This window comes from Salvelinus fontinalis, chromosome 28 (genome assembly GCF_029448725.1).
Source record: "Salvelinus fontinalis isolate EN_2023a chromosome 28, ASM2944872v1, whole genome shotgun sequence".
NCBI classification, from domain to species: Eukaryota; Metazoa; Chordata; class Actinopteri; order Salmoniformes; family Salmonidae; genus Salvelinus; species Salvelinus fontinalis.
This window is the reverse complement of record NC_074692.1, coordinates 27,489,417-27,515,972: the sequence shown is the minus strand read 5'-3', so window position 1 is coordinate 27,515,972 and position 26,556 is coordinate 27,489,417. Positions and strand designations below refer to the sequence as shown.

The window sequence follows — 26,556 nt, the reverse complement described above, 5'->3', positions numbered from 1 at the left end:
ATGCATAGTAATAATGGACTGAATTTACAAATATAAAGTGGGCAGTGGAATCAATAGTATATGATAGATCAGCAGTGTGTGTACGAGTTCTGAGTGTGTGTGTGTGTGTGTGTGTGTCTGTGTGTGCTTGAGTGTGTATGTGTGTGTATGTGTGTGTGTACAAGTAAGTTTGAGTATAAGGGTTGGATGTGTGGGTAGTCAGTGCAAATTATTTCTAAGGTGTTATTGTGCGTCCGGCCGTCGGCCCTGTTGTGGGGTCCTCTCCTTTCTCCATTTATTGACTTCCCAAATAATCTATTATGAGGTGATTTACGACGGCCCCCTCCCCTCCTCCCTCCCTTAGCTTGTTGGTCGCTCCTCCATTCAGCACACATCTGCAGCAATGAAGCAGCATTTGATTTATCAGAGAATGGACGGAAGCCGCCCCATGCCACTTCTGTTGTTTGTTCAAAGTCTAGAAGAGAAGTAGGAAGCTATTAGAGATTGAAGAAGTCGCGGCAGAGGTCACAGACAAAGGTATGGAGAGAGAAGATCGCGGTAGAGGTCACGGACAAAGGTACGGAGAGAGAAGTCAGAGCAGAGTGGAGGGAAGACAAGGACTGAGCACGCCACAGGGGAGTTAGTTTCATGTAATGAACAGGTTGCTCTTTCCTCTTACTTGGAAAAGAGGAATAGCTCGCTGCTATTATGAACGTCTGGAGCCTTTGAGCCTTTCTCTGGCCTTTTCCTGTAGTCTGACGAGCTACTCCTGTCTAGGTCATCCCAGGAGAGGGGGCTTTATGAAGCAGAGCGTCTGTGTGAACGTCTATTTGAAGTCCTAGCGGTGTCTGCAGCACGGCCATGTAACACGTGAGATCCCATGCTGCTCATTGACTCACTGGGATATTATTAGACACCATTTAAACCCGGTAAAAAAACAAGACTTCTCTGTTTTCTCTGGTCGTTTGACAACAAGTATGGCGGCTTCTCAATTACCCTGACCAAGGAGGACTAGTTTAGAGATACATAATGCTTTGTGGATGTACAGAAAAATACATATTTATTAGGTCTACCAGGAAATAAAACAGAAAAAAGCGTAGCATTTACTTACATAAAAAATGTTTCTAAATATTTGAATTTGACACACCAATAATTTCCCCTATAGATAGGCAACATACTACATTTACAAAGAAGAGAAACAGATAGACATTTAAGACCAAACTGAGAATAAAAGTCTAACCTCTAACTTTAGTCCGTATCCCGACAGGTCCCTATTGTTGAGGGCCACTTGTTCAGTGGCTCTACTTAACAAACAGCTTTGTTTCCTCTGTCCCAGTCCTGTGGTTAACCCTGTTTGACTGCTAGAACCACAACACTGGATTACACAGCACTTTATGTGCGATTTATACCTTCAAATTCAAGTCCGCTCAAGCAAATCTCCTACCAGATTAGTAAACACAATAAAACAGTTGGATTTGACAAAATAATGTGTTAAAATTCCTCAAGTTGAGTCTAATGAATTGTAAGCAGAAGAACTAACCCGCCATCTTGAGTTATTTACAGCTTTTGTTTGGAAGCACAAAGACCTCATCCTGACCTGATCCATCTTGGCTATGTAGAAATAAACTATTGGAGAGGGCAAATCTCTAGAGGTGGTACATCCAGGAAGGTAAGGCCATGATCGGAAATGTCTTCACACTCCGAGCCAGAAGATCCTGCCCAGTAATCCACACAATCCACCTGTAGTAAGTACAGTACTTTGCTGTCTCAGGGAGAGTTGGCATATGCAAAAAACACATTTCCAATTCGCACATTGGTATTAATACATGGAGAAGTGTGAAATAGGACAAATATAAGCACCCACCAAATTATTAAATTATTATTATTTCAGATACAGACTGGGGAGAGTATAAGGAGTCAACTGTAAAACAGTTTGCATGATTACTGAGGAGAGGACTCCCTCCATACACTCATAGAAAAAAAGGGTTCTTCGGCTGTCCCCATAAGATAACCCTTTGAATATCCCTTTTCAGTTCCAGGTAGAACCGTTTTGGTTCCATGTAGAAACTTTTTGGGTTCCATGTAGAACCCTTTCCACAGAGGGTTCTACATGGAACTCAAAATAACCCTTTTGGAACCCTTTTTTCTAAGCGTGTAGTATGAGACATACAGTACATAGAGTCAGTCACAGAGTTGGGGTTCCCACAGAATACACAGAGCCCAGTGGTTCACCCAATGTCTGAATCTGAGCTCTGGTTTATTATGGACCAGATGCTGATGCCTTGGTCCTTGAAGTCCTGGTGGTCTGAGAAGGGCCAGGCTGAGCACCATGTCTGGGTGGTGCTGGAGCACAGCCAGAGGCTGGAGATTCATCCAGCCAAACGCCTGGACACGGAGGTCCCAGAGAGCCGACGCCGCAATCTTACTGTCCCCCCGGATACACAGCTGCGAGATCCCAGGATTCACCAGGGCTACGGGTTGAACAGCAAAGGCCACAAAGAGAGCAAGCAAGGAAGAGCGGCCATAAGAATTATTCATAAACCATACACTCTCAGAGAGTCTTATTCACTAACGCACGCACACGCACGCACACACGCACACACACACTGGTCAACACAAGGAAAGCACAGCAATGCACACCAATGTGGGTATTACATTGTAGGCTGGCTGCTAAAGGTAATGGGTCAGGAATTTACAGTCTCTAAATAACATGAATGGTGTTTCTTTAAGAACCTCTGATGATTTACATGTGCATTGAAAGGTCTGGTCAACAGCAGAAGAGACCGAAAAATACACAGTTGTAACGGCTGCCTGCTCCAGATTACTCTCCACTCCATTCTCTGAATTCATCTCTGTAAAGGGGCAACATTGTGACACATTATAACGGATGGCACTTAGATCAATATCTATGTGCCTACTGCCTCTGACATTCCAAGAGGGAGAACGTACGTGCTCTTCCTAGTTCTTTGACTACACAGCGTAACACTGGTGTGTTTGGATGGGACGTCCACATCTGGCCCTGGAAGAAGGAATCAAACTGGACAGCGTAAAATTGACTTCATAAGCTGTGTCCTCGGAGACTAATGGCCTCGTGCAGGACGAGACGGCCAAGAATTTATCTGCGTGCTCCTGTTCCGTACGGGAAAATCAAGAGGCGTTCAGTGCAGCATGTGGAAGATATAAGCCAGGTACTCCCAGTCCCAACTCCAGTGGATAGAGTGGAATGCAATGGGGAAAGACTACAGAAGAGGAATGTCATTGATCAAAACACAACCAGCGAACATGCATACAAAATATAAAAATAACCTTTGATAACTTGTAGGATTAATCCAAGTTCTCACTAGACTTTAGATCACGCTAATACTAACTAACTAACTTAGCCTGACTAGACTTACTACTCCATGTACAAAACCAACCATCCAACAAAGTGAGGCTGGGTGAGGGGTGATAGATGGATCATGGAAGCCCATCATTACCTCAAGAATTTGGTATGCCTGAACTCCTCTCCATCTGGTTGTTATTACGGGCCTGATAATGACAGGTTAAACTGTCTATTTGTGTTTGTTTTGCTTCCCATAGTTTGTGTCAGGAAAAGGTATTTATTATATTAAGGGGTCACTTGCAAGTAGTAGTCCCAAATGGCTGGTCCAAAAAGTAAGTAAGTGTCCATCCACTGTTAGGTTGTAATCCTAATTATTTTCCCTATACTTTCTCCAATCTGAGAAATGCTGCAGTGAAAATGGCTGTAGGGCTGTCCTCTAGCAGAACCTTTTCTAGTCTAGATGGTTCTGCCTCTCACATATACCTCCCTCATCCCTCTCTCCCTCCCTTGGTCCTACATCAGGCACTTCCTCCAGTGAGAGTAGTGATCTTCTAGCAGTGTCATTAGCCCCAGCTCCGTCAGAAATAAACTCCATTAGCTCAATCCTGGGATTCGAATAGGGCCTCCATCATTACACCCCCTACTCTCCTCCTCTCCTCTCCTCCCTATACTATAAAATTGTCATCATCATGAAAATCAATCTTTTGGCCTCATTTTTCTGTTTGAGCATTCCTTCCTGGCTTGGGTACACACACGCCTGGCCTGCTGTCTAAATGCCACTGATCCCAGCAGTCAGTCACGACTAGGCTACCTCCTGCTTTGCTTTGTTCTTTTCTACACCTGTGCCGTCCCAACAGCCTTTCCTTTCCCTGGGTTAAAGGGTCTGGTCCTATAATAACTCACACGTCCAGATCCTGTTCTTGGCAATGCAGACAGATGAGACAGAAATTCAAAGGAGTGTCTGCTGTGCTCCTCGGCGCAGCTCGCTCAGGAGGACCAGCTCTTGGCATGGAGCTCTGAGTTTCACGCTGATCTATTGAAACGTCCCATCATCACACCGTTCCGTGTGGGGAAGGGAGTTTTTTCTCTCAAAAGTATTTCTGACACCCCACCCAGGTCTAAATCACACTGTGGGCGTTGGTCGGTGAAGGAGATAACAGCCTGTTGTCACCTGGCAGGGCTATCAGGGTGTCAGGGGCCACGTCTCAGAGACAGGAGAAGAGATGGACATGACAAACAGACAGACAAGTAAGAGCTACAAATGTACCTGCCCCTTCAAAACCTTTAAAAAAAACACGAACCAGAATATTTTTTGACTTCGGACGGTTTGGCCATTCCTCAGATGAAATGTGAGAGAAGGGATTCAAGTCATCCGTCCATAAGTCCATCACCCCCATCCCATATTAGGCATGGGTCTGTAATGACCTGACCTATGCTCCCTGTCAGCTGATTGATGTAGGCCTCACTAGTATTCCTGGTACACAGGAGCTGACCTGGGTTCAAATGCTATTTGAAATAGTATGAGTGTTTGCTTTAGCCTGCCTGGAATGCCAGGCGGACGGAATTTACACTTTTGGGAGTTTTCTATTGGTTCCAATTGTTCTTGCAAAGGACAAGCTCACTCAAGCACAGCTAAAGTATGTGAAATGACTTACACTATGCAGGCATGTGTTGGGGATGCTGGCATTCTGGGGGCTGGGGTAGAGATGGGGCTGGGGCTGAGGTTAGAGATGGTTATGATTGAGTGATGTGGAGCTCCACCTGTGAGAGCTGTCATCATGTCTCAACCAGCATTGTCTCACAAGAGTCAGCCATAACTGACTTAGACTAGAGGCCTTCACGGGTCAAAAAAGTTGGACCCATTCCAAAATGGATCCGTGGCTTTCCCAACCGACCTGATATGCATCAATTAATTTAAAAGAAATCAGAGACCTGTTCCGAATGGACCCGAGAACATTCAGACCCATTCTGAAAAGGCTTGTGGAAAACAAACCCAAACAGACATGTATCGGTTCGGATCTGAGAGACGAAAGAGAGAAAGAAAACTCAAACTGGGCACTGCCAGCACCATCAATGAACTAGTGATATTGGACAATTGATCCACAGTTACTTACATGTCCTTAAAAACATCCTAGGACACATTTTTGTTTTGTTTCGATGTGTAGCATTAAAAAAACTTCATAGCCTATTGTTTTATTGGTTTTTACTTTCCTAAAACAATAATTGTCAAGCTCACGATTCAGCTGTCAGAGATTTGAGCGTTAAATCAACCAGAGCATTGCACCAAGCCATAAGCCTAGGCATCCCCTGTATATTAATATAAAAAATATATACACTACCGTTCAAAAGTTTGAGGTCACTTAAACCAGCATGCCGACTCAGCCAGCATGCCGGAGTCGCCTCTTCACTGTTGACGTTGAGACTGGTGTTTTGCGGGTACTATTTAATGAAGCTGCCAGTTGAGGACTTGTGAAACGTCTGTTTCTCAAACTAGACACTCGAATGTACTTGTCCTCTTGCTCAGTTGTGCACCGGGGCCTCCCACTCTTCTTTCTATTCTGGTTAGAGCCAGTTTGCGCTGTTCTGTGAAGGGAGTAGTACACAGCATTGTACGAGTTGTACGAGTTTCTTGACTGTAAGAGCTGTCGCTTTCCTCATCCTCAGATGAGGTGAGGAGAGAAGGATCTTCGGACCAAAATGCGGAGTCAGGGAAATATGCCATCTTTATTTTATAACGAAAACCGATGACACGAAAACAAACACTTTAACAAACTACAAAATAAGAAAACGACGTACAACGGAACCTGAACATAAACTCACATCAACAAACGTAAACTCACGAACAGGAACGTACATCAAAACGAACGAACAGCCAAACAGCTCCAAAAGTGAATACATCGAACATAACGAAGACATCACAGGAGACAATCACCCACAAACAAACAGTGAGAATGCCCTACCTAAATATGACTCTTGATTAGAGGAAAATGCAAACCACCTGCCTCTAATCAAGAGCCATACCAGGCAAACCGAAACCAACATAGAAACAGATAACATAGACTGCCCACCCAAAACACATGCCCTGACCATAAACACATAAAAACTAACATAAATAGGTCAGGACTGTTACAGTACCCCCCCCCCAAGGTGCGAACGCCGGGCGCACCAGCACAAAGTCCAGGGGAGGGTCCGGGTGGGCAGTTGACCACGGTGGTGGTTCCGGTTCAGGACGCTGTCCCCGCACCACCATAGTCACTCCCCTCTTCTTTCTACCCCTTCTACTGACCACCCTAACACTACCTTCCCCTAAATAAACAGCTAGCACCGGGACAAGGGGCAGCACCGGGACAAGGGGTAGCACCGGGACAAGGGGCAGCACCAGAACAAGGGGCAGCACCAGGATAAGGACCATCACCGGAATAAGGGGCAGCACCGGGACAAGGGGCAGCACCGGGACAAGGGGCAGCACCGGGACAAGGGGCAGCACCGGGACAAGGGGCAGCACCGGGACAAGGGGCAGCACCGGGACAAGGGGCAGCACCGGGACAAGGGGCAGCACCGGGACAAGGGGCAGCACCGGGACAAGGGGCAGCACCGGGACAAGGGGCAGCACCGGGACAAGGGGCAGCACCGGGACAAGGGGCAACACCGGGACAAGGGGCAACACCGGGACAAGGGGCAACACCGGGACAAGGGGCAGATCCCGGCTGAAGGACTCTGGCAGGTTACTGTTTGGACGGCTCTGGCAGGTCCATGCAGGCTGACGGCTCTCGACGCTCATGGCAGACTGACGGCTCTCGACGCTCATGGCAGGCTGACGGCTCTCGACGCTCATGGCAGGCTGACGGCTCTCGACGCTCATGGCAGGCTGACGGCTCTCGACGCTCATGGCTCTCTGACGGCTCTGGCTGCTCATGGCTCTCTGACGGCTCTGGCTGCTCATGGCTCTCTGACGGCTCTGGCTGCTCATGGCTCTCTGACGGCTCTGGCTGCTCATGGCTCTCTGACGGCTCTGGCTGCTCATGGCTCTCTGACGGCTCTGGCAGATCCTGTCTGGTTGGCGGCTCTGGCAGATCCTGTCTGGTTGGCGGCTCTGGCAGATCCTGTCTGGTTGGCGGCTCTGGCAGATCCTGTCTGGTTGGCGGCTCTGGCAGATCCTGTCTGGCGGGCGGCTCTAGCGGCTCCTGTCTGGCTGACGGCTCTAGCGGCTCCTGTCTGGCGGATGGCTCTGTAGGCTCATGGCAGACGGGCGGCTTTGCAGGCTCATGGCAGACGGGCGGCTTTGCAGGCTCCTGGCAGACGGATGGCTCAGATGGCGCTGGGGAGACGGATGGCTCAGATGGCGCTGGGGAGACGGATGGCTCAGATGGCGCTGGGGAGACGGATGGCTCAGATGGCGCTGGGGAGACGGATGGCTCTGGCCGGATACGGCGCACTGTAGACCTGGTGCGTGGTGCCGGAACTGGAGGCACCGGGCTAATGATAAGCACCTTCCTACTAGTGCGTGGAGCAGGGACAGGGCACACTGAACTCTCAAAGCGTACTCTATACCTGGTGCGTGGTACCGGCACTGGTGGCACCTGGCTGAGGGCACGCACCTCAGGACTAGTACGGGGAGAAGTGACAGTGTGTACAGGACTTGGGAGACGCACAGGTGGCTTAGTGCGTGGGGCCGGAACTGGAGGCACTGAACTGGATACACGCACTATAGGGAGAGTGCGTGGAGGAGGAACAGGGCTCTGGAAATGCACTGGTAGCCTAGTGCGTAATGTAGGCACTGTAGGTACTAGGCTGGGGCGGGGAGGTGGCGCCGGAAATACCGGACCGTGCAGGCGTACTGGCTCTCTTGAGCATTGAGCCTGCCCAACCTTACCTGGTTGAATGCTCCCGGTCGCCCTGCCAGTGCGGCGAGGTGGAATAGCCCGCACTGGGCTATGCAGGCGAACCGGGGAAACCATGCGTAAGGCAGGTGCCATGTATGCCGGCCCGAGGAGACGCACTGGAGACCAGACGCGTTGAGCCGGCCTCATGACACCTGGCTCAATGCCCAATCTCGCCCTACCAGTGCGGGGAGGTGGAATAACCCGCACCGGCCTATGCACACGTACAGGAGACACCGTGCGCTCTACTGCGTAACACGGTGTCTGCCCGTACTCCCGCTCTCCACGGTTAGCCTGGGAAGTGGGCGCAGGTCTCCTACCTGCCCTTGGCCCACTACCCTTTAGCCCCCCCCCCAAGAAATTTTTGGGAGTTACTCACAGGCTTTTTCGGCTTCCGTGCCAGACGCGTTCCCTCATAATTCCGGTTCCTCTCTCCGGTAGCCTCCGCTCTCCTAAGTGCCTCCAGCTGTTCCCATGGAAGGCGATCTCTACCTGCTAGGATCTCCTCCCATGTGTAGACACCTTTTCCATTCAATACATCGTCCCATGTCCATTGCTCCTTCTTCTGTCCCTTACTCCGTTTAGCATTCCCATACCGCTTGGTCTCTGTATTTTGGTGGGTGATTCTCTTACGATAATCCTCCTCCTCTTCATCAGAAGAGGAGGAGCAGGGATTGAACCAAGGTGCAGCGCGTTGAAATGACATGATGAATTTATTTAACAAGACAAAACGAACTATACTTGAAAATGATACAAAATAACAAAACGAAAGTAGACAGACCTAAACGAACGAACAGCCAAACAGCTCCAAAAGTGAATACATCGAACATAACGAAGACATCACAGGAGACAATCACCCACAAACAAACAGTGAGAATGCCCTACCTAAATATGACTCTTGATTAGAGGAAAATGCAAACCACCTGCCTCTAATCAAGAGCCATACCAGGCAAACCGAAACCAACATAGAAACAGATAACATAGACTGCCCACCCAAAACACATGCCCTGACCATAAACACATAAAAACTAACATAAATAGGTCAGGACTGTTACATTGACAATTTATCGAATGGAATAGCCTTCATTTCTCAGAACAAGAATAGACTGACCAGTTTCAGAAGAAAGTTCTTTGTTTCTGGCCATTTTGAGCCTGTAATTGAACCCACAAATGCTGATGCTCCAGATACTCAACTAGTCTAAAGAAGGCCAGTTTTATTGCTTCTTTACAACAGTTTTCAGCTGTTCTAACATAATTGCAAAAGGGTTTTCTAATGATCAATTAGCCTTCTAAATTGATAAACTTGGATTAGCTAACACAACGTGCCATTGGAACACAGGAGTGATGGTTGCTGATAATGGGCCTCTGTACGCCTATGTAGATATTCCATTAAAAAAAATCTGCCGTTTCCAGCTACAATAGTCATTTACAACATTAACAATGTCGACACTGTATTTCTGACAAATTTGATGTCATTTTAATGGACAAAAAATGTGCTTTTCTTTCAAAAACAAGGACATTTCTAAGTGACCCCAAACTTTTGAAAGGTAGTGTATATAAAGGAAGAGAAGCTTAGATCTACCCCTAGAGAGGCCGAGAGAAATATAGAGATATGCCGGCGCCATGTTCCTGACACTAACATGCATTCTTTATCCTTTTCAGATAGGCTATTATACAGATAGGCGTACAGAAGGAGGCTAATTCATAATTTTGTTATCAGAATACCTTTTATAAAGATAAGCATTATATTGTTAGATTAAAGGAGTAACTCTAGTAGGCCTGAAACATTCTTCCTCACCTCAACTGTCGGACAGAGTTGGAGTGCCGGTGCGCTCTGTCTTAATAGGCCTGCATAGCTAAGCCATATCACACAAAACCCTCACAAAAGTTTCTTAACTTTAGTAGGGTAATAGCAAAAGTATGTGAAGTCATTGTTTATAGGGAAAATATGAACAGGTTAAAATATTGCGCCATTAAATTACATTTTAAATTGTTCTTTCCTTTGAATGTTTTTTTAATTTACTTTTTAAATGTAACCTTTATTTAACTAGGCATGTCAGTTAAGAACAAATTCTTATTTACAATGATAGCCTACCACGGAACAGTGGGTTAACTGCCTTGTTCAGGGGCAGAACGACAGATTTTTATCTTGTCAGCTCGGGGATTCAATCCAGCAAACTTTCGGTTACTGGCTCAACGCTCTAACCACTAGGCTACCTGCCGTCCCAGTGTGAGTAGCCATATAAGCCTACCAGTAATTCTATTATATAGCGGGAAACACAACATTACAGTTGGAACTTCATTTGGCCAAAGAAAATGGCTCACCAGAATGAAACAAACCACTTGTTGCATATTTAAACCTTCACAAAATGTTAGAAGTTTTGAACAGGCTAGGCCTATAGTTCAGCAACTTCCAACAAAGGCGAATTCCTACCGTAAGCCTACCCAAAAAATGACAGCAATAGGCTAATGATATTTATTTTACACCAGGCCTAGTTTTAACCTATCTTGAACTAAATACGGAACACAAAATTCAAAACTTAGTTTAGCCAATATTTAAAGAACTGGTTTAGATTCAAATACAATTTTCATTTGTCACGCACCAAATACAACGGGTGTAGACTTTGCCGTGAATTAGTAACGCAAGGAAAAAAATTAAATACACAAGAATGGAGCAAAAGGAACACCTACGTGAGAATGCTATTCATTGACTACAGCTCAGAGTTCAACACCATAATGCCCACAAAGCTCATCACTAAGCTAAGGGCCCTGGGACTAAACACCTCCCTCTGCAACTGGATCCTGGACTTCCTGACAAGCCGCCCCCAGGTGGTAAGGGTAGGCTGATCCTCAACACAGGGGCACCTCAGGGGTGCGTGCTCAGTCCCCTCCTGCACTCCCTGTTCACCCAAGACTAAATGGCCAAGCACGATTCCAATACCATCATTAAGTTTGCCGACGACACAACAGTGGTAGGCCTGATCACCGACAACGATGAGACAGCCTATAGGGAGGAAGTCAGAGACCTGGCAGTGTGGTGCCAAGATAACAACCACTCCCTCAACGTGAGCAAGACAAAGGAGATGATTGTGGACTACAGAAAAAGGAGGACCGAGCACGCCCCCATTCTCATCCAAGGGGCTGTAGTGGAGCAGGTTGACAGCTTCAAGTTCCTTGGTGTCCACATCACCATCAAACTATCATGGTCCAAACACACCAAGACAATAGTGAAGAGGGCATGACAATGCTTCTTCCCCCTCAGGAGACTGAAAAGATTTCGCATGGGTCCACAGATCCTCAAAAAGTTCCACAGCTGCACCATCGAGAGCCTCCTGACAGGTTGAGCATGTATTTGGCGCATGTGACAGATACAATTTGATTTGATTTGATATACAGTCAGTACCAGTACCAGATCAATGTGCAGAGGTATAAGGTATTTGAGGTATATATGTACATGAAGGCAGGGTAAAGTCACTAGGCATCAGGATAGATAATAATAAGAGTAAAATAAAGAACAGAGTAGCAGCAGAAAATTATGAGTGTAAAAGTGTGTGAGTGTATGTAATGTGTATGTATGTGTGTGTGTTTCTGTTGTGTCTGTCTCTCTCTATATCCACTTCTCTCTACCTCTCCATCTGTCTATCTATATCTGACTGGAGGAACCCGTCTCTCCGTGTCTGTCAGTAGTGAGCCACAACCTTTGGCTCACTACAAAATCCATATCTATGACACTCGTTCAAAACACACACGTACCAATATCCTCACAAATATGTAACTTACAAAAAAGTTAAAAGAATGTTCATTCCTAAGTCATAGATATGAAGGTTACCAAAGCTCAGCTCAGCCGAAGATAATGGCCCTCTAGAAGCCATGTGTAATAAATTAAGTTCTGTCCTTATCTGAGGTTGATAAGCTCATATCACAGCCCTTCACTTCTACTGAGGAGCAGAGCAGAGCAGAACTACCATCAGGACAGCACCCCACTGTGTTCTGTCAAACTCAGTTTCCCCTCCACCTCAGAGTCAACTCCTTCCCTCCCCCAGCTCTGCCTGTTCCACTGCCATGGGTGGTGTGGTGGTGATTCCACTGCCCTGTTTGTGTGGGGGTGATTCCACTGCACTGGGTGGTGTCGGGGTGATTCCACTGTTCTCAGTGGTGTCGGGGTGATTCCACTGCTCTGGGTGGTGTTCGGGTGATTCCACTGCACTACGTGGTGTGGGGATGATTCCACTGCACTGGGTTGTGTGGGGGTGATTCCACTGCACTGGGTTGTGTGGGGGTGATTCCACTGCGCTGGGTGGTGTGGAAGTGATTCAACTGCATTGATTCCACTGCATTAAGTGGTGTGGAGGTGATTCCACTGCGCTGGGTGGTGTTAGGGGGTGGGGGGATCACTGCACTGGCTGGTTTGAGGGTGATTCCACTCCTCTGGGTGGTGTGGAGTGATTCCACTGCAATGGGTGGTGTGGGGGGGGATTCCATCGCACTGGGTGGTTTGGGGTGATTTGTGGACTGGGGTCCTATGGCACTTATAGCAACTCAGCCTTTATTGTAGCCTCCCACTGTGAACACCTGTTCCTTTATTGTAGCCTCCCACTGTGAACGACTGTTCCTTTATTGTAGCCTCCCACTGTGAACACCTGTTCCTTTATTGTAGCCTCCCACTGTGAACACCTGTTCCTTTATTGTAGCCTCCCACTGTGAACACCTGTTGCTTTATTGTAGCCTCCCACTGTGAACGACTGTTCCTTTATTGTAGCCTCCCACTGTGAACGACTGTTCCTTTATTGTAGCCTCCCACTGTGAACACCTGTTGCTTTATTGTAGCCTCCCACTGTGAATGACTGTTCCTTTATTGCAGCCTCCCACTGTGAATGACTGTTCCTTTATTGCAGCCTCCCACTGTGAACGACTGTTCCTTTATTGTAGCCTCCCACTGTGAACGACTGTTCCTTTATTGTAGCCTCCCACTGTGAATGACTGTTCCTTTATTGCAGCCTCCCACTGTGAATGACTGTTCCTTTATTGCAGCCTCCCACTGTGAATGACTGTTCCTTTATTGCAGCCTCCCACTGTGAACGACTGTTCCTTTATTTTAGCCTCCCGCTGTGAACGACTGTTCCTTTATTGTAGCCTCCCACTGTGAACGACTGTTCCTTTATTGCAGCCTCCCACTGTGAACGACTGTTCCTTTATTGTAGCCTCCCACTGTGAATGACTGTTGCTTTATTGTAGCCTCCCACTGTGAACGACTGTTCCTTTATTGCATGTGTTTTCTGTTTGGTTAACGGCCTCCAAGTTTTGATATTTTTATTACCTCTCGCGGGTCGTTCATCAGGAAAGACAGAGCCCCAAGCAGAGCAGTCACCCGGAAGGCAGATACCCCAGCCCTTGGCCTTGCTATACTGCCGTCCACACAAAAATACTTTTGTGGGAAGAAGTGGAGATGGCTGTCTGGGAGTCACACTGCACTGCACTTCAGGATCATTTTAAAACCCTGGTTGGATCTCCCCCAGCTCGCTTTTTAAAATATTCTCCAGAATGACATATTAAATCAATATTTTGCACTTCTACAAAATAAACCGAATAACCAGAGCTCATATTTTCAGTATATTGAATCAAACCCTTTCTAGTGTTATTGTAGACGCATTTGCAGCAAAAAAAAAACTGAGTGTTTGCAAATATTTCTAATTCAAGCGTTCATTTGTAAAAAGGCCTGGAAAGAATAACACCCCTCCACAGTACAGGAGTGTAGTATATCACGTCTCAGGTTCCCCTCTACACTGATTCATGGAGTAGACGTCAAATATTGGTCCGTTTCTTTCGCTCATGAAATCAACAGAAAACATAGCGTCAAATGAGGTGTTGCGGCTCAGATGCGCTCGGTTGTTATGTAAGATAATATATGGCAGAAGAGTGATGAGATGTTCTTTTTTCAGCATCACTAAAGCAGCTAGACTACAGCATTAGGACGGTTCTGGTCTGAGGACTGAGGACACGTGTGTCTGTGTGTTTGTGTGTGTGAGAAAGAGTGTATGAGAGAGTATGTATGTATGTGAGAAAGGTACGTATGAGAGAGTATGTATGTATGTGAGACAGGTACGTATGCGTGCTTGTATGTGCGTGGCAGTGACAGCTGATTTATGATGGATAGTATGTTTTCCCACTGAGAGAAGAGAGCCAGGGAGAGCCTGGAGAGAGTAGACCTACCTGGGTTCAAATACTATTTAAACAAATTTTAACTCTGCCTGGCGGGGTCAAAGTCCAGACACATGACGGGCTCATGGTGTCTGGACTTGGCTCAGCTGCATGGCTCAGCACGGACCTCTGTGATACGTCCCACAGCGCCAGGTAGCGAGGGGGGGGGGGGGGGGGGTTGTGGAGAAAGGCAAGAGAGAGACAGGAAGGGAGAGAGAGAGAAGGAGCAATGGACAAATCGCATATGAGAAAGAGTGAGAGGGGAAGGAGGGGGGAGAAAAAGGGAATAGGAAGAGAGAGGGAGAGATAAGTTACTACAGAAGCCACAGGGCTGTGCAGAAGGAGCAGGGGTTATCTGTATGAGAGCACACTGACACTGTGGGACCATTACTCTCTCACTGGCCTGGCAGACAGACTATTACAGTGCTGCTGCATATAGACTCTCACCAGTTCTTGACCTGACTGCAGTTCGGTGTCTTAACTGACTTCAGTGGGCAAATGCTCACCTTCGATGGCCACTGGCACGCTGGAGAAGTGCACTCTTCACTGATGAATCCTGGTTACAACTGTACCGGGCAAATGACAGACAGCGTGATGGCGTCGTTTGGGCAAGTGGTTTGCTGATGTCAATGTCGTGAACAGAGTGCCCCATGGGGGCGAGATCCTGAGGCCCATTGTCGTGCCATTAATCCGCCACCATCACCCATGTCGCAAGGATCTGTACACAATTCTTGGATGTTGAAAATGTCCCAGATCATGGCCTGCATACTCACCAGACATGTCACCCATTGAGCATGTTTGGGATGCTCTGAATCGACATGTACGCCGGCATGTTGTAGTTCCCGCCAATATCCAGCAACTTCGCACAGCCATTGAAGAAGAGTAGGACAACATTCCACAGGCCACAATCAACAGCCTGATCAACTCTATGCGAAGGAGATGTGTCGTTCTGCATGAGGCAAATGGTGGTCACACCAGATACTGACTGGTTTTCTGATCCACGCCCCTACTATTTTTTAAGGTATCTTTCAATTGGCTGATTTCCTAATATAAATCATAACTCAGAAAAGTCTATTTTTTTCAGTGTATAATTTTTTTAATAAAAATGAATTAAAAATGAAAAGCTGAAATGTCTTGAGTCAATAAGTATTCAACCCCTTTGTTATGGAGAGCCTAAATAAGTTCAGGAGTAAAAAAATCGAATGACTACCTCATCTTTGTACCCCACATATACAATTATTTATCTGTACGGTTCCTCAGACGAGCAGTGAATTTCAAAAAGAGATTAGGCAACAAAGACCAGAGAGGTTTTCCAATGCCCCTCAAAGAAAGGCACTGATTGATAGATGAGTAAAAAAAATGAAAAAGCAGACATTGAATTTCCATTTGAGCATGGTGAAGTTAATTAATTACACCCAGTCACTACAAAGATACAGGCATCCCCCTAACTTCTTCCTAAGTTGCCGGAGAGGAAGGAAACCGCTCAGGGATTTCACCATGAGGCCAATGGTGACTTTAAAACAGTTTAACGGCTGTGATACGAGAAATCTGTTAATGGCTGTGATAGGAGAAAACTGAAGAGGGATCAACAACATTGTAGTTATTCCACAATACTAACCTAAATGACAGAGTGAAAAGAAGGAAGCCTGTACAGAATAAAAATATTCCAAAACATGCATCCTGTTTGCAATAAGGCACTAAAGTAAAACAGCAAACAATGTGTCAAAGAAATTAACTTCATGTCCTGAATACAAAGCGTTATGTTTGAGGCAAATCCAACACATCACTGAGTACCACACTTAATATTTTCAAGCATCTTGGTGTCTGTATCATGCTACGGGTATGCTTGTCATCTGAAATTGTTTTAGGATAAAAAGAAACGGAATAAAGCACAGTCACAATCCTAGAGGAAAACCTGGTTCTGTATGCTTTCCAACAGACACTGGGAGACAAATTCACCTTTCAGCAGGACAATAATCTAAAACACAAGGCCAAATATACACTGGAGTTGCTTACCAAGACCAACACTTTGTCATTGTGGAGTATTGTGTGTAGATAGGTGAGATTTATTTATTTAATCGATTTGAATTCAGGCTGTAACACAACATGTGGAATAAGTCAAGGTGTATGAATACTTTATGAAGAGAAATTACATATCTACCTCAATTACCTCGTACCCCTGCACATCGACTTGGTACTGGTACCTCGTGTTTATAGCCAAGTTATCATTACCAATTGTGTATTTATTTCTCATGTTATTATTTTTCTATTATTTCATATTCTTTCTCTCTGCATTGTTGGGAAAGGCCAGTAAGTAAGCATTTCACTGTTAGTCTACACCTGTTGTTTACGAAGCATGTGACAAATAACATTTTATTTGATTTCACAGACATTCTCTATACACTGAGTGTACAAAACATTAGGAACACCTTCCTAATATTGAGTTGCAGCCCCCTTTGCCCTCAGAACACCCTCAATTCGTCAGGGCATGGACTCTACAAGGTGTTGAAAGCGTTCCACAGGGATGCTGGCCCATGTTGACTCTAATGCTTCCCACAGTTGTTTCAAGTTGGCTGGATGTCCTTTGGGTGCTGGACCATTCTTGATACACACGGGAAACTGTTGAGCGTGAAAAACCCAGCAGCGTTGCAGTTCTTGACACACTCAAACCGGGGTGCCTGGCACTTACTACCCCGTTCATAGGCACTTAAATCTTTTGTCTTGCCCATTCACTCTCTGAATGGCACACATACACAATCCATGTCTCAATTGTCTCATCTACACTGATTGAAGTGGATTTATCAAGTGACATCAACAAGCGATCATAGCTTTCACCTGGTCAATCTGTCAAGTTCCTAATGTTTTGTATAGTCAGTATATATACTACAGTATACTAGTGCACACCCAGATAAGAGTCTACCCCCATGATCCTTTTACTATGCCTTTACTGTCTGCCTGAGAAGGAACCCCGGTATTACCTGAGACAGGGAAGAGGAGAGGTGTTATATGGAGGAATATGGGGTGCTCCTAAATCAGTTGAGTGGATGAAAACATAAAGGTGAGCTGATAAAAACAGAGGGCTCCATATCTCACCTCACCGCGCGGGGGGGGGGGGGGGGGGGGGGGCAGAAGATTTTCAGGGGAGGAGAAGAGCTCCTCTCCCCTGCTCTCCTTCTATCCTCCCCTCCTCTCCCTTTCCCTCTCCTACCCTTCCCACCTCTCCCCTGCTCTCCTTCTATCCTCCCCTCCTCTCCTACCCTTCCCACCTCTCCCCTGCTCTCCTTCTATCCTCCCCTCCTCTCCTACCCTTCCCACCTCTCCCCTGCTCTCCTTCTATCCTCCCCTTCTCTCCCTTTCCCTCTCCTACCCTTCCCATTCATCTTTCTCGGCAAGTAAAGGCACAGCTCCCTCAGTCTGCAAGCTCTGCCCCTTTATGCACCTCCACCTGATGTATGCAAATCAGGGATACAGCAACCTATCATTATGTCTTCAGGGTAGTCAAGTGGAAAGAAAAATAGAATGCTGGCAGGTATCGCAACCCAAAAAGTTTAGAGGGGGGGTATCTCCATAACCATAACAAAATATTCAAATAGCATCTATGCTGCTTCTTGTATTGTTTGTACTCTTCTTTGAACCCATTAGAGGCAGAGCATACCATCAGGCCACTAGCGATAGTGTGCCCTGCATAGAGGCATGGCTGAAGGAGACACTTTTTCATATGTGTAAGGGGCCAAGAGAGCCGAAATACACTTTTTCCCTCCTCCCCAAGTCCTCTTCTCACTTAACGGTATATTTCTCTTCTCAAGCTTTAAACAAATTATAGACAGATCCATGTATTCCTTATAAACACATCACTAATGAACGATATTATGAGATTTATGAAAACAAATAAAAACAAGTGAAAATCAGCGTTTTTCCTGCCTGCTGGCTGGGCTATGTCGATTGTTAAGCATTACCTCCTGCTGCCCCTCAGCCCTTGCACTTCACGTTAAGTGTAGGAGCTCCTTGATTGATGATGTCACAGGGCGAAGGTCGGGGAACCCTGGGTAGACACCTAATTCATTATATCCTCTGTTTCCCCTCTAAAAGAGGGCTCTCTGCTGAAGTAGGACTGATGCTTGAAGAAAAGATTCATCAATATAAAGCACAGCTGACAAGATAGATGAACACTGAACGGTGTACCCAGAGAGAGTGAGAAGAAAAGTGGGACTGTTATTCCCCATTCAACCCCATCTCCTAGGCTGTGTCCCAAATGGCACCCTATACCCTATATAGTGCTATAGTGCACTACTTTTGACCAGGTCAGTGCACTTATACATTGGGTGCAATTTGTGACGTGGCCAATGTTACCTCTTAGTCTTCTGTACAGACCTAGCCTGGCCTCTTTCAGCACTCTTAAGCTTTGCCTCACTGAGTAGAGGGTCAGACTTGACCAGAAGAAGAGGTCTTGGGATTTTGAATGTGTTCTTCTAATAACCAATGCAGGTCACACATGCTCTACCGATCTACTGTATGGCATGTGTATAAGCACACCATACTCAACATGCTAATCAACAATCAGTCCCAGGACTCACATGGCCCATACTACAGTATGTCCCAACCCAGTGGTGGGGGGGAGAGAGCGAGAGAGCGAGAGAGAACATAATAGAGACACACAATTCCCTCAGACTACAGACACACAAAGAATTTGAAAAGGAATCCAATTTTGATAAACTTCCATATCTATTGGGTGAAATACCACAGTGTGCCATCACAGCAGCAAGATTTCTGACCTGTTGCCACAAGAAAAGGGCAACCAGTGAAGAACAAACACCATTGTTAAAACAACTCATATTTATTTGTACTTATTTTCCCTTTTGTACTTTACCTATTTCTACATCATTACAACATTATCTACATTACATCTACATTATTACTGTATATAGCCATAATATGACATTTGAAATGTCTTAATTCCTTTGCAACTTTTGTGAGTGTAATGTTAACTGTTTTTTTCTGATTGTTTATTTCACTTTTGTTTATTATCTGTTTCACTTGCTCTGGCAATGTAAACATATGTTTCCCATGCCAATAAAGCCCTTTGAATTAAATTGAATTGAATTGAGAAAGAGCAAGAAAGAGAGAAGGAGAGAGAGGGAGAAGGAGAGAGAGAGGGAGAGGCACAGTGAAGTGACTGATCAGGGAAAAGGAAAGGTGGGCACCACACCGCATCAACACATACGGAACCAATCCCATTCCGATTCCCTTCTATCCATCCAGTCCCTCTGCACAGCGTCATGACATCATGGCTCTGGGGCGATGAGCTGAGAGTGATGGATATCTGTATAGGAACATTTCCTTCTGGCCCGCAGCCTCTGTTCATGTTAAAAGCCTTGCACATCATACATCACCGTCTACCGGCATCCCTCCCCGAGCCCACATCTCACATCTCCCCTCCTCTCTGCTCCGGAATACATATGGAGACACTTTCTCCTTCTGCTTCTCTACCACTTGACAGCCTCATAGCAAATCAGATTGCAGATTGAGCTTGTTTACCTTCCAGACCTTGTTCTGCATGCTTACTTTAGAGAAGGCTGGGGAGGGGAGAAGAAACGCAGACCGAAAACCTAAAATAGGGGAGGCCTAAACCAAAAGAAAGTGCTACTTAATATGGCATTTAACCTTTTCCAAACTTCCAGCGGTGAGCGTTTAAAGGCTGGCAATAAATCTGTTCTCAGTTCTCAGTCAGTATGATGGAGGATCCCTGCTCTCACTCTCAGTTACAAGATATAGGGAGGAGAGGAGAGAGGAGATGGAGAGAGAGGGAGGGAGAGAGAGAAAGGGGGAGAGAGAGAATGAGAGAGAGAGGGAGAGAGAAACAGAGAGAGGGAAAAAGAGGAGAGAAGACTCAGTGTCTCCCCCCCCCCCCCGGTGTGTGTGAAAGGTTGAGGAAACACCGGGCTGCACCAGCAAGGATCATGTGTATAACGAGGCAACAGTCTTGAGATTGATTGACAGAATGTGTGAAGTGGCTGAGCCTACTGTAGTCCACAACACTTGGTTAACACATTATCCCCTCCACCCATGAAGACAAACACACATACAGTTCCTCTCGCATGCACACAAACTAACACAGACCTACAGTGTTTAAAACCCACCTCTGCATCTCCCTTTGGTGGGTAAGCTTTTACGTCTATCTCCACTATCTACACATTGCAGCAAGTTTCCGACTAGCTCTGTGACAGTTCCAAGACGATTCCTTGCCTGGTGATGAGATGATCAGACTGGAATGATTTAATATCACCTGGGTCTTGTGCTTGTCAGAATTAATAGTGTCAGAATGAATAGTTCTGTTTTCTGGCAGTCAACCCTGAAACTGGATTGGCTTCCAACATAAGATGAAAGGATAGAGTAAAAGTACCCAACTCTACGAAACCAAAGAAAACAAACAGTATTAGGCAACAGAGGGACAATTAGCATTGATGTCTGGTGATCCACCCCACACCGCCCAGGGTCAACATACACGCATGCACACATACACACACACACACACACACACACAAACATAGATTCTTGTTGACACTAAACTCCCCACGCAGACCCAAACCACCAACTGTCGTCAACCAACCAGCAGCAATTCATTAAACGTCTTGCATAAGCAGAAATACCGCAAAGCAAAAGATATGAATTAACTGTGAAAATAATTACAGGTCTCTTTAATAGGGGGGGAATAAAACTTTTGACAGTATTTACAAAACAGAGGAGGAGGGCGAGGGATCTTTAGATGCGATGCACAGCTGGCTGGCGGGTAGAGCGAGGGCTGGTTGGGTGGCTGATATATCTCTGTTGAACCCCAGCCCTTCCACACATTGTAATTACAGTGTTGGGACTCAACATCCTGAATCAAAAAAGGCGCTGGAAAAATGGCCCGGGACAACGTATAGCTATAAATCATCGCGCCAAGAGGAGTCTTCGCAATTATTTGTTGACATATCTTTTATGTGTGCGCCTTGTCGAGGGCTCTCGAACAATCTGTTTATAACCAGTAAAATAGAAACATTTAGGAGGAAGAAAGAGAGGAAGGGAAAATACTACAACTTTTTTATTTTATGGCCGTAAAGTGAACTGACTGAACATTACAGTGCCATGCAGTGAGGTGAGGATAGTACTGTTAGCTTACTGTAGATACAGGTTGCTGTAAGCTAGAATGTGTCCCAAATGGCACCCTATTCCCTTTATAGTGCACTACTTTTGACCAGAAAAAAGTAAAGCACTATATGGGGGATAGTGTGCCTTTTGGGATGCACAGGGTGACTTGCTACTGGGAGAATAGGAAAGTGTATTCGCTACTCCTAACCTGCCATAGCTTGATACACATATCCCTCCCCAGCTTGGCTTGTGGCATGAAGGAGCTGACTGGGCTCTTGCTGGGCAGGTCAATTATCTTCACCTGTAGGAAGAGGGACAGTCAAACACTATAAAGCTGATTTACATTTTTTAACGGTTATTACATTCAAACTAAATAACTAACTATCCCACCTAGGCTATAAATGCCTACTCCACCCTAGACCCCAGTCACACACAACGCACAATCACAGCCTCCCTAGTGGCGCAGTGGTCTAAGGCACTGCATCTGAGTGCAAGAGGCGTCACAACAGTCCCTGGTTTGATTCCAGACTGTATCACATCCGGCCGTGATTGGGAGTCCCTTCGGGCAGCGCACAATGACGAAGCATCGTCTGGGTTTGGCCGGGGTAGTCCATCATTGTAAATAAGAACTTGTTCTTAACTGACTTGCCTAGTTAAATAAAAGTTAAATAAAAAAATAGAAAAAAATAAGCTACAGCTGGGCATCGTTCTTGCAACCAACAGTGAAGAACAGAGGCAAGGCAAACTTAGGCCGGGTGCCAATCATTTTTTTGTGTCTTTTATTTTCATTAATCATGTTCAAACTTGAATCCCTCGTTTCAGTGCACAACAGGAAACTACAAGAAAACTTATGTAGTAAAACACAATGGGAGGACATAACAGCTTTACACTTTATGGGCTTACGTCTTACTACTTTCAACCACTACTAGGCTCTGATCCATCAGGCAGACAGAGCTGTACTACAGTCTATAATTAATCCTAATAAGACCTGACCTCCTGACGCAAGTGTCGTTTTCCTGACCTAGACACACCGGCACTGACTCTGATAAAATACACACAGTCTAATGAAAGCTCATTAGAGAGAGAGGGAGAGAGACAGAGAGAGAGAAAGAGAGAGAGAAAAGGAAGAGAGTGTGAGGGAGAGAGGGAGAGAGAACGTTAGTTAGCATGAGGGAAAGGGCGAGCGAGAGAGAGACCCTATTAGCTACAGCTACTCAGAGTCTCTCTCTGTCTGACTTCCCTATGGCTACACTACTCAGTCTACCTAGATACACAATCTAATGAGAGAGCCGATCCCTATGGCTACACTACTCAGTCTCTCTGACTGATCCAGAGAGAGAGAGATACATCCTCATTAAGGCTGAGAATAAACATCCTGTTTAACAAACCAATCAGATTAAATATCCTGTTTAAAGGACCAATCAGATTACACATCCCATCTAACCAGCCAATCAGAACAAACATCTGGTTAAGGAAGCAATCTGTATTTTATCGGGGTGCAACATCTGTGCCATGTTTACCCCTGAGCTGCTAGCCAGACAAAGAGGTCTCTCTCTCGCTGTGCCTCAGGTGGAGTGTTCTTGTGTGGCACACACACACACTTATGCCCATAAATAAAACACCCACTCTATTAATTAATGCTTTTGCAATGGCAGCAATCCGCTGGCAGCGAGGGGTAAACATTAAACCTACCTGCCTCCTAAATTGATGGTGCTGCTCCTCCCTTTCAATCCCGCTCTGGCTCAGACCTACACCATGCTTTGTGGCTGTGTGTGTGGAGGCATGGGTCTAAATCTATGATTAGGATCCCCTGGGAAAGGCATGGCTGACTGTGGGGCAGCCAGTGGTGGGACAGGAGAACGGGACAGTGATAAGAGAGAATGTGTGTGTGTGTACCTGCGTGTAGTCACAATGGCATTATTGAGGGTGTTGGGCTTGAAGGCGTCCCGTTGCCTCGTCCAGCCTGTCTCTATAGTGGTGGCACGTTTGGCTGGATTGAGTGACTAGCCTGTTGCTTTCATGTGAGGCTTCATTAGAGCAGGGTGAGTAACATGAATCTGGAGGCAATGAAGGTGCCTGAAAAGCTGCCTGTCGCCTCCCAGCCCTGCTTCACTGCACACTGACTGGACTGGGCTATGGCTTTCCACTACTGTCTCATACCCTAACAAACACACATTAAAGCAAGGGGGAAGGTGAAATGTGTAATAATTTGTCTGTCATTGGCTGATGCACTCTAAACCATGCCTACTCACAAGTTTCTATCAGACAGATCATGAGGAGATGAGTGACAAAATACAGCACTTCCACAAACCTACATTGTTATGTGTTCACAGGTGTATTATCAAAAGTTGCACTGTAACTCATGAACAAACAGCAAATATCCAGGACATCATCTCCCTCTCTTACCGCCTCCCCCTCCCTCTCTCATCTCCTCCCCTCCCTCTCCCACCCCCTCCCTCTCTCACCTCTCTCCATCCCCTTCATTTCTCACCCCCTCCCCTCCCTCTCTCCCCCACTCCCATCTGTCGTGTCTTTGGCATCATTAAACTGAAGACTTATTTTTATCAAATTAATTCTCTGTAATTATTATTATGTGATTAAACTAACTTAATCATGTAAATGTATTTAACTAGGAAGTCGGGGCACCAAGGAACATATTCAGATTACAAAGTTATAATTTTCCAAATATAACTTTCAGATATTTTAATATCTGATCAATTAGTCTTCTAATTAATGAATTATTCTTTACCTCACGTTAGTTTCATTCCAAATGTCGTAAATTGTTGGTTATCTGTACGAACCCAGTCTTCACTATGAATCATCCATACATCAATTGTCATAAATCATTTATTTACTAACTAAATAATCACAGAAACAAACAAACAGTAGATATAGTTACAAGGAAATTATAGTGGATGTGTCCTAGTGGGCTAAACCGGGCATGGTAGACAAAGTGACAGAAGGGCGCGAAAGATAAAAGACACTACAAAGTTGATAATTATAACAATTGAAATGCTAATCCTTTGCACATGAACGCTCACTCATTCGGGAATAATTACAATCAATATATATATTTACGCTCAGTGTGTCGTCGTGATCTCTGTTGGAAGGTTTGTTTCTGTTGGAGAGTTTGTCCGCCCTCTCTCTCTCTGCCGTGGTTAGAATGGATAGTTCAGAGTAACATTCAGCAATGATGTTATAGAATAGTGATTTCGGTGGTTGTCGGTCCTCGTATTCACGGGTACATAATTTCTAGCTGCAGACTAGTAATTAGTATCGAAGAGTAGCTCTTATTCTGTCGGATCGATAGTCTCAGAGTTTAACCACGTATGGTTAAAAGATTCAGCAATCTACTCAAACCTTAACTCTCTCTGTGATGAGGTACTGGTCTGAAACCTTAGCCCTCTTGTGGTTATCGAGGTAAGCTGGTCTGACGGGAATTCCTCCCGGTGGGAGTTATATTTGTAACAGCAGAAAGGGCTGTCCCATGACGCCAGATCAATGTATGTGCTCATGGGGCGGGCCAATGATTTAGTTAAATACCAAAGGGAATTGGAGTTTCCTTCATTAAACAGTTTAAAATCACATTACATAATTTCACAAATAGTTTCATCTTTACTCATTCATTTTATACAACAATTAGATGCAAGCCTCACAACTGAGACTCAGTTGTATAAACAGAGTTATGGTAATGTGGCTGTATTGTCTCTCATGAGTTTCACAAAATTGTACAAAACTAACTAGTTCGTAGCTGGCTACTTCACCGACCGTTTATACATTCTCCAGAACATGAATATTGTTCAGTTCTCAAGTTCTGTTAGGTGGAAGAAGTTCCTTTGTTCTCTCTATGAAAACTCACTCTCTCTTATACTCTGGCCATGAGGAGAGAACTCCTCAAGGAATTTACGACCTGAGATAACAGCAGCCTGGGTGTAGGCGAGAGAGAGAGAGAGGAGGAAGGCACGCTATACCCAAAGAGGGCCACGTCATGACACATCCCTCCATCTCACCTCCTCCATGCCTTCTCCAGTGTGGGCCAGCAGCCATCTCACTGGCCCAGTCTCTAGCAGGGAACAGTGACAGAACCCCATACTGCCTGTCTGACAGCACTGCGCCACTCAGCCAGATCCCACAGGCACACCTGCATGTTCCGCCCCTGACTGACAAAACAATGCACGGATACACAGCACCATGAGACATAAATATACTGGCTTGCTCTATTAGGAGATTACAGGTGGTTCATCAGAGAGAATTAAGTTGATGTGGCACCTGTTGCTTCAACAATGTCCACATAGTGAAAAGACCTGAGGCCTGGTATTGTCAGAGAGGTAGTTAGTTTGTTACCTGATGAGGGTGTCTCTGGAGTGAAGAGTGTTGAGCCAGATGACAGAGGCTCCAGATTGACCTTCTAGAACCCTGTCAGCTCTCCTGGTGGTCAGGTTCCACACATGGACTAAGCCTTGGCCGGGAACTACACAACACACCATTCAACTTGTTACTCTGGTTATCAATAACGCCAGACCTTGGGACTATAAGGTTCTATCTGACATTTTTGTCAAGAATGAGTTAGTCACATATAATTGATATTTAGATGGTTCTTCATATGTCTTTGAAGTTAAAATGTACTTTAAAAAAATCTAAGTTAAATGAATTTGTAACTAGAAAGTTATATCTGCATCAACCCATTTGAACTTAGCGTTATAAGATTCTATCTGCAATCCAATCACAAGCCTGAACAAATACAGACGGACCATTCAGAACACGTCTTTGCCATCTCCCTCTAAATATGGTCTAGGCTAGTCTAGCCAGCAATAATGGCACGCAAACAAAAAAACAACACTTTCAGAAATCGTAAAGTAAATGATGTTGTCACATCATTGTTCAGTGATGAGAGTAATTAGTCTGATAAACTGATATAGAGATCCAGGACCTCCAGCCACCCAAGCTACGGTGTCGGACCAACAGGCACCGAGACAGTTTCTACCCCCAAGCCAAAGACTGTTCACTCTGGTACCGTCCGGAAAATAGTACCGGAGTATCGGCTGCCGG

The 26,556-nt window shown here is 45.6% G+C and overlaps 1 pseudogene; it reads right to left on the bottom strand.

Moving 5' to 3' along the window:
* Nucleotides 1–1,059: 1,059 nt before the first annotated feature.
* LOC129825768 (guanine nucleotide-binding protein subunit beta-like protein 1) lies at nucleotides 1,060–26,556 on the bottom strand (annotated as a pseudogene).